The sequence below is a fragment of the Abramis brama genome, assembly GCF_963993115.1.
Source record: "Abramis brama genome assembly, chromosome: 10".
Lineage (NCBI taxonomy): Eukaryota > Metazoa > Chordata > Actinopteri > Cypriniformes > Leuciscidae > Abramis > Abramis brama.
In genome coordinates this window covers 39,930,540-39,947,514 of record NC_139972.1, presented here as the reverse complement: position 1 = coordinate 39,947,514, position 16,975 = coordinate 39,930,540, and positions in this window count along the sequence as shown.

Genomic DNA, 16,975 nt, shown 5'->3' with positions numbered 1-16,975 from the left:
GTAAAACAGTGGATTGGCCAATGCCAGGCGTTTACTTTTATTTGATTGGAAGCTCAACTTATCGCCTATCGCCTAGGAACTGCCTGTGCTGTCGGTCGGTCGCACGCATCCAGGATGAAACAGTGTGAGTTCAGTTGCTAGCTAGCTTTTTTTAAAACTTTCTATTTACTCAGTTTTGTGAAATGGGGGGAGAGACGGACCAGGAGGATAACACAACAAAATCGGATGAGCCACCAGTGTCAAAGAAAAAACGATTTACAACCTACAACTCAGACTGGGCGAAAAGAGAAAACTTTTCTGAATCTACGTCAGGGAGAGCATCTATGTCAGGACAAATATAGGTAAGAGAGGCAATAGGGAGTCCTACAACTGTTAACATAGTATATTTGCAAATATGGGTTGATCCCAACCCAAAAAACAAAACAAAAACAAATTTCATCTGAGTGTCCCGGTTTTTCACAAATCAAAGGTGGCAACCCTACGTGCAGTCCTTCTTTACAAATCAACCCTCAAAAAACTACTTGTCTGGCCTTAAAAATGTATAATACAGATTTTTTTTTTTTCCGCGTCTGCGTAGCCACACGAACCGGAATTATCCCGACAACATTTTATCTGTACTGAGGTAAAGGGAAGGAGGCCTTCACAGGGGAGGGACTGGTTGACACATCAGGACTGCGTTGTCATCGTGTCCAGGCGCAGGTCCTTCATCAGATCTGGATACGGCCTGGATCCGACGGACTGCAGTAAACCTCAGATAAACAGAGAGACTAATATTAGCGTAGACGCCATTCTTCTTATGATGTAACAAGTACATAAGGATTTATGGGAAGTGTTCCCGGTTCTGGCTGATCTAATCTATGCAGCCTAACATTGAATTATAGAAGTCTATAATGTGTTATGTGTATCCTAGGCCAAAGAGATGTGTTTTTTAGTCTAGATTTGAACTGACAGAGTGTGTCTGCTTCGCGGACAATGTTAGGAAGACTGTTCCACATTTTTGGTGCTAAATAGGAAAAGGATGATTCATCCAGAGATGAATGGTGAGTAAACCAAAATTAGATAAACAATGGAAGCTTAGCTGAATGATAATCAAGTCTCTCTTTCTCTTTGCAGATGATGAAGATGAAGGCTCAGAAGATGGATGGTAGACAGGCTGATGAGGATCGTCTCAGGTAGGTTTTCAGGTAAGTCTTGTAGGAAGGGAGTCTGTGTGTCTTGTATTGACGAGACCAGACGAGGAGTGAAGGGAGAGTGCTGAATATATAGGGCTTGTTAACGAGGGAGTGCAGGTGATGATGATGATGGCTGATAGAGTGCAGGTGTTCAGGTGTGCCAAGGAGGATGATGGGAAGTGTAGTGCACACACAGATGAGGAAGACAGACGGTGAATGTGACAATCAGCTAAGCATTCCGTTAATTTTGTGAATTGGTTAAAGGGTTGGTTCAGAGTAAAATCAGCCTAGAGTCCTTTGCACCATGACATCGAGCCAAACACCCCCAATGTCATGGTGCAAAGGACCCTAGGTTGATTTTACTCCGAACCATCCCTTTAAGTTTCGTCAGGGTGTGAAGAAATACAGAGCTGCGTATCATCAGCATAACAGTGAAAACTATTGCCATGTTTCCTAATGATATCTCCCAAGGGTAGCATGTACAGAGTGAACAGCAACAGTCCTAGTACTGAGCCTTGTGGTACGCCATACTGAACTTGTGATCGATGAGACATCTCTTCATTTACTGCTACAAACTGATAACGGTCAGATAAGTATGATTTAAACCATGCTAATGCAATTTCACTAATGCCAACATAATTTCTCTACATAAAGTCTATTGAAAAGAATTTTGTGGTCAATAGTGTCAAATGCAGCACTAAGATCGAGTAACACTAATAGAGATACAACCACGATAAGAGCAAATAATTTGTGACTCTAATGAGAGCTATTTCAGTACTATGGTACAGTCTAAATCCTGATTGAAAATCCTTGCAGATAAAAAAGGAACATGGTTGTGAGGATACCGCCTTTTCTAGTCAGCCAAGATCTTTGACGGGAAAGGTAGATTCGAGATCGGCCTGTAATTGACTAATTCTGTAAGGCAAGGCAATGCAAGTTTATTTATATAGCACATTTTATACACTATGGCAATTCAAAGTGCTTTACATAGAGAGGAATAAAAATAATCACAAAATAAAAGCAAGGAAAATTCAAACAGTTATAAAAGGAATTAAAAGAGATAAATGATACAGTTATAAAATGAATAGGATATTTTGTACAACTGCAGGATCAAGTTGCATTTTTTTTAACAAGCGGTTTAATAATAGCCAGCTTTAAAGTTTTTGGTACACATCCTAATGACAAAGATGAATTAATGATATTAAGAAAAGGATCTATGACCTCTGGAAGCATCTCTTTCTGTAGCTTAGTCGGTATAGGGTCTAACATACATGTCAATTTAGATGATTTAACGAGTTTAGAAAATTCTTCCTCTCCTATAACAATGAATGAATCGTTTTTTTCCTCAGGGAGACTAGTGAACAAACTCCATCGCACACCTGTAAGTGATAGGTGCGTAGGATAATAAGACCAGGTGGATCGTTTCAACAGATAAGCAATTCCCGCACACTATCGTAACTTGCAAAGAAGTAATATTTATTCACACAACGTTTCAGTCACACGACCTTCGTGTGACCGAAACGTTGTGTGAATAAATATTACTTCTTTGCAAGTTACGATAGTGTGCGGGAATTGCTTATCTGTTGAAACGATCCTCAGGGAGACTACAATGCACTCCCTGATGTGATACTGTAGTAGACGGTTGCATAGTTATAATTTTCTCCCTGATATTATCAATTTTATAAGTGAAGAAGGTCATAAAGTCATTACTGCTGTGCTGCTTGGAAACTTCTGGGCTTGAAGCTTTATTATTCATTAGATTAGCCACTGTTTCAAATAAATACCAAGGGTTTTGTTTATTTTCTTCTAATAGGGTTGAAAAATAAGCAGATCTAGCAGCTTTTAAGACCTCTCTGTATGCAATCGTGCCCTTTCCATGAAATGCGAAATACCTCTAGTTTTGTTTTCTTCCAGTTGCACTCCTTTTTTCTGGCTGCTCTCTTAAGGGCCTGAGTGTGCTCGTTGTACCACGGCATTGGGCTATTTTCTTTCATCTTCTTTAAGCACAAAGGAGCAACTGTGTCTAAAGTGCTGGAAAAGAGAGAGTTAAAAGTTTCTGTTTGTCAGGATACAGGCACGGAGACAGAGGTAAGTGAATCCAAACACAGTTTTATTCAAATAGACAAGAGTGCAAGGTGAGTATTCAGAGTTCAGGTGAAGATTCGGTGAAGATCACTCAGTGCGGGGCAGACAACAGGTGAGCATGTTATCTTCAGGTTAGTTGATGTCAAGCAGTTACAGTTCATTAATACTTGTTTTTTCCCTTTCAGATGCAGTCGCTAGCAAGCAAGCTCGGAGTGAACACAGGAAGCTCAGGAGGATACAGGATCACTGGTAACATGGAGTCAAACAGGATTGCTGGAGACAGCGGAACAATGATACAGAGGTTAGTGTTTCACAGGTGAGTATACGTTACTTTGCAGAATCGTGAAGCATCAAAGACTTCAGGAGATAATGGATAATGGTCTGTTCCTGTTGGAGGCTTGACCATGAACTGTCTTCTTCTTCTTCTTCTTTTTGGGTTTTTAAGGCAGCTGGCATCCTTTGAGTTGCATTACTGCCACCTTTCGGTTTTAATTACCCTTTGTTCTCATTCATACTAAATCCTCCTATCTAATCCAGTTATCCTCAGAAAACCAAATATCACTTTCCTACCCTCCACACTCTCTCCATACTCCAATAAACTTTTTACTGTATTATCTACCCTTCTTATTTTTTTTAATTGCGTTACCATTTCTTGTCTTTCCTGATTAAATTTCCTGCATGTTATAAGAATATGTTTTACTGTCTCAGCCTCCTGACATTGTTCACACATTCCTGTAGGATGATTTCCTATAATAAAAAGTGTACCATTAAGATTACTATGCCCAATTCTCAGCCTGCTCATTATCACCTGCTCTTTCCTCTTTGTTCCCCTACTTCTTGATATACCTACTTTGCTTTGAATTTCGTGTAAATGTCTCCCTTTTGTTTCATTATCCCAGCTCTGTTGCCATTGTTGATTTATACTTCTCCACACTATGCCTTTCCCCTCTGATTTTGATAATTTAATGTTGACTTCAACATCTCCTTTTTTAACTGCTTCTTTTGCCACCTTATCCGCCTTCTCATTTCCCTGAATTCCCATATGTGCAGGTACCCACAGATATACTACATTTTTCCCCTGCCTAACCATTCTTGAGTTTGCAAATAACACTTCATACAGTAGATCTTGATGACTTCTAGTTGTTCCCGTCTTTATACTTATAAGAGCTGCTACAGAGTCACTACATATTAATATCTCCTTCTCATTAATATGTTCTGTCCATTCCAAAGCCATCAATATGGCAAACAGTTCAACTGCAAACACACTCAGACAATCAGATGTTCTTTTACTAATTTCCACCTGATACCTAGGAACAACAACTGCAGATCCTGTTGCCTCTGTTTGCATGTCCTTTGACCCATCTGTGAAAATCTGAATACCTTCCTTATACTTACATTCTCCATAACTATAATATACACTATTTAAATCAGCATTCTTATTATTACGTTTAATCTCAAGTATTTCCAAATCTACACATGGTATTTCTAATTCCCAGACAGGTCTAATAGGCCACACCACATTTATGCCAAACTCTTTTTCATATACTCCTGTATCTTTTGCCATTTGGTCCCCTGTCCACCCAAAACCTGTTTTTTGTGATGTCTCCTTCTCCCAGCATGTCTGAAGCACCCTTTTTGTCGGATGGTTATCTCCATGTCCTCTTAAATTGATCCAATAATTAGCTCCCAGCTGCTTCCTCCTCAACCACAATGGCATTTCACCTGCTTCAACTTGGAGAGCACATACTGGGGAGGTTTTAACCGCTCCTATACACACTCTTAAGGCCCGGGCTTGTATAACATCCAAGTCTGCTAACACAGACTTGGCTGCTGAACCATATACAATGCTTCCGTAGTCTAACCTTGATCTTATTAAGGCTATGTATATGCATTTCATCGATGTAACCTCCGCTCCCCACCCCAATCCTGCAATACACCTCATGACATTTATAACTTTTTTACACTTATCTACTACATATCTAATATGCTCCCTCCATGTTAATCTCACATCAAAACACACTCCCAAAAAACGAAATTTTTCAACTCTCTCTAAATTATTTCCGTACAATTTCAAATTCCATTCCCTACCTTTCTTTCTTGTAAAGAACATAACTTTTGTTTTTTCCACTGAAAACTTAAATCCCCATTTTGTTCCCCACCTTTCAACTTGATTAATACCATCTTGCATTTTCTTGACTACATATCCCACATTTCTCCCTCTTTTCCATAATGCTCCATCATCTGCAAACAATGATCTCCCCATATCAGTTGGAATGTTTACAAATACATCATTTATCATAATGGAAAATAAAGTTGGACTTATTACACTCCCCTGCGGTGTTCCGTTCTCTACAGTATATTGGCTAGATAATTCTCCTCCTATCTTCACCTGAATACTTCTTTCATTTAAAAAATCCATAATCCAATTAAATATTCTCCCTCCAACACCCATTGAATTCAATTTAATTAGCAATCCTTCCTTCCATAGCATATCATATGCCTTTTCCACGTCGAAAAATACCGCCACCATTGTCTCTTTATTTACTTGGGCTTTCCTTATTTCATCTTCTAGTACCACCACTGGATCTATAGTACTCCTTCCTTTCCTAAAACCGCTTTGATATGAAGCCATCATTTCTCTTTCCTCCAAAAAATATGTTAACCTCTCATTCACCATACGTTCCATTATCTTACAGATATGTGATGTTAAGGCGATTGGTCTATAGCTTCCAGGTCTACTAGCATCTTTTCCGGGTTTCCTTATTGGGATTATTATAGCCTCCTTCCAACTCCCTGGTATTATTCCATCTACCCACACTCTGTTATACAACATCAATAATTTATCCATACTTTCTACACTTAAATGCTTTATCATACAATAACAGATTTCATCTTTTCCTGGCGCCGTCTGGCCTGCTTTATCTAATGCCCTTATTAACTCTCCTAATCTAAAAGGAACATTCTGTCCATCCTCCATACTCATTTTCTTACCTAACGCCTCCATATTTTCCAATTTTGTTTTCTCTCTACCTCTTCTACTTTCTTCCTGCAAATTATTTGAGCTATGTACCGTAACAAAAGTTTTTGCCATTAGTTCTGCCTTTTCCCTATTTGTTACTGCAGTCTCATTCCCCTCAACCATAACCGGGTAGCTCCATTCCCTCCTATCCCCCCCCATCTTTTTTATCATACCCCACACCTCCCCAACCTGAGTTTTGTTTCCGATAGAATCACAATAGTTCCTCCATTGTGATCTTTTTGCCTGTCTTATTGTCCTTCTTACTATTGCCTGTGCTTGCTTGTATTGAATTAAATGTTGAAAGTTGTGAGTTCTTTTAACTAGTTTAAATGCCTTATTTCTATTTCTCACTGCTTCCTTGCATTCCTTATTCCACCACGGTACTACTTTCTGCCTTATTCTGCCTTTGCTTTTAGGAATTGATTCTGTTGCAGCTAATATTATACCTTGTTTTAACTTACTATCCAATGTTTCTATGTTCATCCCTTCATGAATTTGACTTAAATATCTATCACTTACTTCAAGAAATGTCTCCCAATTAGCCTTCTCAAGAATCCATTTCCCCCCTGTGTGTTCTATAACCATTGATGTTGACATATTTATCTTACACCAAACTGGATAATGATCACTCCCTATAGTACCTTCATGGTACACTGACCAATCACATACTGATGCCATGGAATTTGATATCAAAGTGAGATCTAGTACAGATTCTTTTCCAGTATGTATATCTATCCTAGTTTTGCTACCATCATTTAAGCATACTAAATTCTTTTCATCAAGTAACTCTTCTATTACCTGACCATTTGGGTCTGTTCTATCACTACCCCATAATGTGTTATGTCCATTAAAATCTCCACACCAAACAATATTACTACTATTCTGTCCTTCTATCTCTTCCAACTTCATTAATTCTAATTTTTTTCACGGGTTATAATAATTCACAATCGTTACTTCTTTCCCTGCCCATATTTCCACTACCACATACTCTTGTTCTCTTCCTATCCCCAAAACCCTATAAGGAATGCCCTGTTTTATAAAAGTAATACATCCCCCGCCTGCCCCCTCTATCCTATCTCGCCTCACTGTTACATACCCATGTAAAACAAAATCCAAGTTGGGTTTTAACCAGGATTCTTGGATACACACTATGTCTGGTTTTTCCTCCCTACTAACTATAAATTGTTTGAAATCTTGCCCATTAGCTATCAAGCTTCTAGCATTCCACTGTAGAATTAAGATTATTAGTATTAAAACTATCAACCTACACATGCTGACTCTTGACTTGACTGTATACTAAGTTCATCTCTCACTTCCTCCCACCTTAATCCTATCATATCCAAATGATGCACTGCAGCTTTTACTATGACCTGAATCCGTTCAGTTTTAGATTTTATCTCATTTGTTGCATTTATCACCCCTGCAATAAATGTCTGACCATGAACTGAGGCTGTGGTGAGTGTTTTATAGAGCTTGCTGATGAGGCTGCTGATTATGAACAGGTGCAGGTGATTAGTAATCTGGAGAGAGTGAATGCAGGTGTGCCAAAGAGGATTCTGGGAATTGTAGTGTAGAGACAGACGGTGAACGTGACACTGTTACAATATCAAGTTCTTCTAAGCTATCTGGGAGTCTAAGAGTCGGCTTTGCAGCCTTGGCTAAATTAAGTTTACACGAGACTAGATAATGATCTGAGATGTCATCGCTCTGCTGCAGAATTTCAACGGCATCAACATTGATTCCATGTGATAATATTAGATCTAGAGTATGATTACGACAATGAGTAGGTCCTGACACGTGTTGTCTAACTCCAATAGAGTTAAGAATGTCTTTAAATGCCAATCCCAATGCATCTTTTTCATTATCTACATGTATATTAAAATCACCAACAATTAGGACTTTATCTGCAGCCAGTACTAACTCTGATAGAAAGTTAGCAAATTCTTTGATAAAGTCTGTATGGTGGCCTGTATACAGTAGCCAGCACAAATCTCAAATGCGATTTATCATTTACACTATATATTGTTACATTAAGCACCAACACTTCAAAAGAATTATATTTGAAACTAGACTTCTTAGTAATTTTGAAAATATTACTATAAATTACAGCAACACCTCCCCCTTTGCCTTTCAGACGAGGTTCATGTTTATAACAGTAATCTTGCGGGGTGGACTCATTTAAAGTAATGTAATCATTTGGTTTTAGCCAGGTTTCTGTCAAACACAGCACGTCTAGTTTAAAGTCTGTAATCATATCATTAACAATATGTGTTTTTGATAAGTAAGGGATCGAATATTCAGCAACCCAAGCTTTATCATTTGCTAATTTGTATTATATCTGTTTTTTTATTTGTTGAACATCAATAAAAATGTTACCCTTAGATGGGTTTGGAAGTTTTTTGTATTTCCTAATTCAGGGAACAGACACAGTCTTTATATGTGTTAGGGTGTATTCACACCTGCCTTGTTTGGTTCGATTGAATCGAACTCTAGTTCGTTTCCCCCCTTGGTGCGGACCTTTTGGGCAGGTGTGAATACAGCAATCGAACTCGGGTGCGGACCAAACAATCGAACCGAGACCCAGCTGAAGAGGTGGTCTCGGTACGGTTCCAAACGAACTCTGGTACGGTTCGTTTACGGTGTGAACATGAACCGACCCAACTGCAGAAAACTGCGTCTTTTTATTTGACTGCTCTTATGAGGATACTTAACAAAACGGACATTTTGGCATAATGGTGTCTTATTATACAGACATCCCAAGTCTCCCGGAAGTTCCGGGAGTCTCCCGCATGTCGATAGCGGCTCCCTGATGCCCGCAAATCAGTTAAAATCTCCGGGAATCTAGAGCGAGCGAGCAAGAGCGCGCGCACGGCAGAGAGAGGGAGCGAGAGACCTTGCGTGTGTGTGCCAGCTAGTGTGCCTCACGAAGCGCATGTAAGGACCCAAGCAATCAATTGTCAGTGCGGGCGGGCTTTTATCTATACTACCATAGTTTCTTCATATTGCGTTTGTAGAGAATAACACCAAATCAGTAAAATAACAAATATTACATTACGAAATATCTCCATGCTGAGCCTGTTTGTGCACTTCCTGCTTTTCCCTGCTTGAGAATTCCTGTCCAATGAATGGACGATGTGGTTTTGTTTACACATTTTGGTTCACTTGTAAAAAGAGCAGTGTGAAAGCGAACCGTACCAAACCAAAAAAATCAACATTCTATTTGGTCCGGACCAAAGCAAGTGAACTATCGGACTTTCCTGGTGTGAATACACCCTAACAGTCACCAGCTGGAGTGCCCTTGAGAGCCACCTGAGGGCACTCCACATCAGACTATCATGTTTCACTCACAAACTACATCTCCCATAATTCTCTGCCTGGACTCATCAGCACTCATTATCACATTCACCTGTGTCTCATTATCTTGTTTAGCTCACCCCATATATGCCTGGTTCACCCCATCACTCACTGCAAAGATTTGTATGTTGTTACATTGCATTTCTGAGCATTTCCACTGTTATCTATGTTCCTGGTTCTTGATATCTGCCTGTGTCCTGGGGCCTGTTTCAGAAAGGAGGTTCATTCAACTCTGGTTTAAAACTTGAACTCTGAGTTGACTTACCCTGAGATGGGAAACTCTGAGTTTTCGTTTACAGAACAGCTGAAATGAGTTAGTTCAATCAACTCTGAGTTGACTGACTCTGAGTTAAGCGCGTGCACCACAACTATAAAAAGCCATTATCAATGGAGCGCAGATATTATGAGTCACCATGGCAACAGCGCCAGACAAAAAGAGGTCTTCATATTTCTCACCAGCAGAACTGGATGAGCTTCTGCAAGCACATGGAGAGTACGAACATTATTATTATTTTTTAAATATCAGCTCCAGCAGCAAAGGACAGAGAGTTAGCTAGGGAGAAAATAGTTGCTCGAGTCAATGCGTAAGTTTACATTTTAATTAGTTATACAGTGTTGGGTGTAATTAATTACCAAGTAATCTAAATACTGTAATTTAATTAAAGGGATTACTCTTAATTCTTCTGCAATTTAAAGTAAAATCTGATGTAATTGCATTAGACTATAGAACAATTCTGTATATTTAACATACATTTTTAAAAGTAATATTTTTTTATGTAACCTTCTCCCTCTACACACTTTGGTCAATTCAAGAATAATTCATGCAATTGTTTATCTGAAAGCATTAAAGTGCAGTTTCTTGTCTCTCCTTGTATTGTTCAAGTGGTTGAGGTTGATATGGGATTTAGTAATAAGTAGACCAATACTTTCTAAAGATAGTCATTATTACATTAATCTAATTACACTGTTCAAATCAAAGTTTAAATCTAAGTATAAACGGGTATTCTTATCTCTCCCCCCGCCCCCAGAGTGTGGAAGAACAGCAGGAGGACGGTCCATCAACTTCTGGTGCACAGATGAACACAGTTCAGTGATTTTCAGTAAATGCCACAGTTTAATTCTGTAGAATTTGTTTAGAACTACATTATGTAACTCTAATCTACTACTGTATTTTCAGTTGCCAGTTAAGGAGTTATATAGACTTCATCTTATTAAAAAAAAAAATTGGAAAAAAAAAACAGCAGTAAAAATACAATATTTTATTTATTAATAAAATATTAATTTTATTAATAAAAATGTACTGAAAGAATGAATGAGGTGTTTAAACACCACTTCCTCTTTAAAAAAGGGGAAGAGACCGAAAGAAACTCTGGGTTTACCGAAGAAAACCTGCTCCTGACCAGGTTAGGTTCACAGAGTAAGTTACCATGGTAACTGAGTATAAGTTACCTCTCTTTCAGAAACGGGCTTGACTTACTCTGCTTTCTCAGGTTTAACATACCTCCCATTCTGAAACAGAAAACCCAGAGTTTCCCTCATTTCAGGGTTTTCACTTAACCTCCTTTCAGAAACAGGCCCCAGGTTTTCCTGTTCCTGTCTTACCCTCTGGATCTGTTTGTTTGTATGGACTGCCTGCCTGTGTATGACCCTTGGATTTTGGATTACTCTAATAAACTGCATTTGGATCCTCAATCTTCTTGTCTTGGAGCAGTTTGTAACAATATGATGATATCTAGGTGAAAGAGGCTCTATGTGATGGGATTTATCTGACCTCGGTGACGTGAGACAGCTAGCAGACGGTCGGTTTAGCCAGTCTGTCTGCTTCCTGACCTGAGCCCCAATTCATGTTTGAGCTCTAAGACTATGTGCCATATTACTAGAGAGAAGAGCAGCACCATCCCAGGAGGGATGAATACCATCAACAGGTTAGGTCTGCCCCAAAAACTTTTCCAATTGTCTATGAATTCTATATTCTTTTGCGGACACCACTTAGACAGCCAACTATTGAGTGAGGAGAGTCTACTCACTCTCTCAATGTCTAAGTATCTCATCACTCCGGCGAACAGGAAGGGGACCAGAGCAAATTACAGTGCCTGACATCGTACTTGTGAGTTCACACACCTCTTTAACATTAATTCACGTTCCGTGTAATAGAATTGCCAATAACTAGGGCACATTCAACAGGATTCACAGTGGGTGTTTCACTGAGTGGGGAGAACCTGTTTGATGTTGTAATCGGAACGGAAGAGCAGTGTTTTGTCCCACGACTACAGCGTCTCACGGTCACCCAATTGCCCTGCTGCACGGGCTCTACAGTCGGAACCGAACAATGTACAGAGTTCACTAAGCTAGTCGCATCCAAAGCAGTATCTTAAGCCCTCTTTAATCGAATTAACCTCGATTAAAGTTTGGATGCGTGTCTCTAGTTCTGAAATCTTCTCCGTCAGCCTGACTATCTCCCTGCATTTATCACATGTAAATCCTGTGCTGACAGAGAAGGCTATGCTATACATGTTACATGAAGTGCAAGTGACAAAAAGAGAAGATGACATGACTCACCGTGTTTGTTGACTGATCCTACTCACCTAAGTTGTTTGAATGAACTTGTAAAAAGCGCAAACGTGCGCAAGAAAACTTAAATAAATAAATAAAGAGTGCACGGATGGCACGCTAACAGGCTAGCGAATTACTAGTGTGTTGTGCTAGCAATAAAGATTTAGATTGAAGCTAGCAATGTCATGTTAATGTGTGATGTTGAGTAAGCTATATTTAGCAGTATAAACAACAAGGAATGATAGTAAATAATGATTCAAAACAGAAAGATATACGAAGCTTATAGACGCAAACCAACTCAACAGCAGCAGCAGCAACAAGGCAGACAGGAGCATTCGATCGCAGACAGGGGCAATCCCCAAAAAAACCCACAACACACACACATACCAGTTTGTCGCTGTAAACAAAGACTTAATGAAGCATATCATTCTTTTGCAGGTTTGGAAAGTGATCGAGAGGAAAACTGGAAGTTGAAGATACAATCCAAGAAGTTGGAGACAAGGAGACGAACACTGGTAAGTATCACAGGTAAGGCTAACATGCATTCCTTTTGGGAAGTCCTAGTCGTAGACCAGATGATGAACGTATACGTGGTGCATGCTATTAAAGTGTGGTGGGTGCAAGGTGATGATGATGAGTGACAGGTGATGCTGATCGCTGTGTGGGCATGAGGGTGGAGCCTGGTGTGTCCATCTCCACGTCTCGCTCCTGAGGGCAGGGGACCCCCATGTCAAGCCAGTCATCCTCTTCTGCGTGGTGCTGGTCAATTTGGACGAGTCTTGTGGAAGGAGGTAAGTAGCTCAGGATTGAGTATATCATCTCTGGGAACCCAGGATTGTTCCCCTGGGCCGTATCCCTCCCAGTCAACCAGATACTCCAGATGACCACCCCGGCGCCGGGAATACAGGATCTCTCGTACAGTGTAAATGCTTCCAGCCTCGTCAATAGGTGGCAAGAGGGGTTCGTCTATAATTCCAAGCTCTGTGGAAGAAGGAGAAACAGGTGAGAAATAGGGTTTCAGGTGAGACACATGGAACACTGGATGGATTCTGTAGTGTGAGGGTAATTTTAATTTGAAGGATACAGGGTTGACTTGACTTTCTATCTTGAAGGGGACCTGGGACTCAGATTCCAGTTGACAGCCTTACCTTCTGTCCGCCTGACATCAGCATGATCCTTGTGATGATCCTTGTGATGATGAATTGTGATGACATCAGGTGGTGATGGGTTAAGTCCCAGACCCTTTTGCTCTCTTGGAACCAGAAATTCACTGATGGTGAGTTGAATGGTTCTCCTGACCATAGGAAAAATGTTGGTTGGTAACCGAGTACGCACTGAAACGGGGTCAAACCTGTACTCTGTTGTCGTAGTGAGTTTTGGGCGTACTCAGCGCAGGCAAGAAACTGGCTCCAGGAGTTCTGGTAGTTGTGACAGAAGATTCGGAGGTATCGTCCAATTTTCTGGACTTTCTTTTCAGGCGGCCCATTTGATTGGGGATAAAATAAGCTGGTTATAAAATCTACACCCAGATGAGACCAGGTACGATCAGGAACGAGAAGAGGAGTTTGTCTGATGGTAATTGGCGAGAGTTTGATTGGCCCTAGGGTGACCAGGGTGCAGCATGACAACTGGATGACTGTGAGACAGCATAGTCGTTGGACAAAACACAGCTGTTTCTTTCCAATTAGAACATCAAACAGGTTCTCCCCACTCAGTGACGCATCCACTAAGGATCCTGTTGAAAGTGCCCTAGTGATAGGCGATTCTATTACACCGAACGTGAAAATAGAGACACCAGCCACCATAGTCACATGTTTGCTGGGAGCCAGAGCGCCTGGCATCAAAGCAAATTTAAAAATCAAGTCAAGTCACCTTTATTTATATAGCACCTTTTACAATAGAGATTATTTCAAACCAGCTTTACAGTGATCACAGGAAAATAATGCAACAAAGTTTGTTTCGGCTGTACAGCAGATCTAGAAGAAAATAGTGTCATAGTCCAGCTGAAGTAAGTTCAGTGATGGTTTATCTTTGTTGTAAAAAAGTTATTAGTTTAGTTAATTTATCTATACAGCCGCTCTGGAGAAAACAGTGATGTCATCGTCATCGTGTTAATGCAGGCAGATTAATAATATTGTTAAATATATTAAGTGTCCCGAACTAAGCAAGCCAAGTTGGGGACACCAACAAGGCAGTGTTAAAGTTAATGAGATAATTAAGTGATTAATTGAGTGATGATTGACCATTATTGAAGACACCTGATGTTAACAAGCAGAATCACTGAAGGAGGAAATCACTATTTTGTCAGTGTTTGCTTTACTATCACTATAATCAGTGTTTGCTTTAGTTGGACCCTTAAATTATTAACATTAGATTTAGGGTGGCTGCTGTAACTGGGTTATAACAGCCAGATGAACAAAGAGAAAAGGTGATCTGGTGGTGTTGGTTGTGTTTTGACATAATTATCACTTGACCTGAATCACAGAATTCATAGAGCCCAATCACTGGTGCGATTTTCACAGTCCACGATGCAACAAGTAGGCTTTTTTTTTCTTGACGAGAAATTCTTTGGTTAACACACAATTCAATGGGATGGAATGAACTTTCTGACCCAGACCTGTGCACTGCGAACTGCGAATTTTCCTGTGACGTCAATCGTGAAGGGGTCTATAGCTCCATCACAATTCGGAGGCTTCATCCTTCAAAGGCCACATACAAAGGCAGATTGCGCCTTCAAATGCGCCCTCTGTTCGTGGCCTACCCTACCCCAGAATTCATTGTGTGCCGGTGACAACATTATTTTTATTCAAAGAAAATGGCGGGTGATTCTGTGGCGGCAGAGAAATACACTTATAAATGTAAGTACTGTGTTTTAATTTACTCAAATAGCTAACGAAACAAGTGTTAAAAGCCAGAGATCTTTCTTAAAAAAACATAAACTTAAATTAAAAATGTTACCATAGTGCAGCTTCATTTGTTAGGTGGTCTGAGGCAAAACTTTCTCTAATATTTTGTTTTGTTTTAGGGAACAAGGAGCAGACAACTCCATTTATTAAAATGAGGCATGGAAATTATAATTTATTTACCTTATTTCGGCTACGACCCATTAGTAATTCCCACTAAGCTCTCTTGTGTATTATTATTGTGTACAATTAGTCCTCACCCTATACAAAGCCCACAACAATAAGACAAACAGTACATAAGGCAATAGTCTTCCACTGTTGTTTTTTGTAGTGCTGTCATGCAATATATGTCTACAAATGTTTTAATCAAACTTGAGGATCCAGAAATATGATTTCTGGAGTATTTGTGTCATATTTATTGTGTTAAGATTGCACCCCTTAATATTTATCATACATGTTTCCTTTTTCTCTTGTTTTAGGACAATCCTGGAGAAAATGGGCCTGCTGGGGAAGGTCATTGTCTGTTTTAGGATTGCAAGTGTCCTGGGACAGACGAGGGAGTAAGTGGGAAACCCACTGCTGCAACTTGGCCATGGTTTGTCCTCATGGATGAAGTGTTGGGACAGAGGCATTCCAGCATTTCATTTCCTCATTTCACACAAGGGCCGAGTTCAGCAGTGGATGACCAAGATAAGGAGGAACCAGAGCCAGCACCAACACCAGCCAAGAGAAAATTAGACAGACAGGATGAGCTGATTGAGCTAATCAGGGAGGACATAAAGTTTCAGAGAGAGACAGAGGAGAGGAAATCACAGGAGAGCAGGGAGAGAATGGACAGTTTGTTTTCTCTTCTTGAGAGAATGGTTGAGAAATAAAATGTATTTGTTCAAATTGGTAAATGAAAAAAAATCTATATATTATTTCTATTTAAATGTCACTTATAATTTGTAAATGAAACAAAAAGTAATTTCAGTACATTGTTTATTTTTGTAATGCAACTTGAAATTTGTGAATAAAAGAGAAGTAATTGTTCTGCACATTGTTTATTTTTTGTAATGCAAGTTATAATTTATAAATTAAATTATACTATACATTAATTTTTTGGTGATGTAAATTAAAATTTGTAAGTGAATTTGTTTTTTGCTATTTACAAGGCTATTTACAAGATAAGTTTAAGATCAGAAAACAAAATAAAAGTTTACATCAACAGTAAATAAAATAGATTGGAAGAAAACATTTATTTATATAGCGCTTTTAACAATACAGATTGTTTCAAAGCAGCTTTACAGAGATAACAGGAAAATAATGCAAAAAGTTTGTTTCCAGAAGAAAATAGTGTTTTGTATGTACACATTTATTGAGCTGAGTAGGGAGACCCTGGTGCTGCTGCTGGACCTGGATGGGCTCCACAATAGAAACCCTGGTAAGGCCTCTGCCAGCGGGACATCATCTGGGATGAGTGCATATTTCCACTGTCCACTGCGTTATCTACCAACAGGTTGACGGCTGCCATGTCACTAAGATGTTTTCAGAAAGAGGGAAGAATAAAATAAATGAACTCACATCCTCAAATCAAAAAAGGTGTGATGCACTTCCAGTGCATGCAGGAAGATGTCCTGGATCTTGGTCTTCATCATCCCGAAAGCACGCTCTTTAATGGACTATAAATATAGTCTGCCAGGATAAAGAGGGTAGAGTGACCTCCTGTAGAGTGGGCTGTGGCGAAGCACTCTTGTCATGTTCTTAAAATATCAAAAGCATGTCAGATGCTCAACACCTATGAAGAGACGACGCCAACTCCTGCAAAGACGCAACTCTGAATCAACATGCACCAATGCTACATTTTTCTAAATGTCATAATCATTTGTTAACAAACAAGTATTCATTAC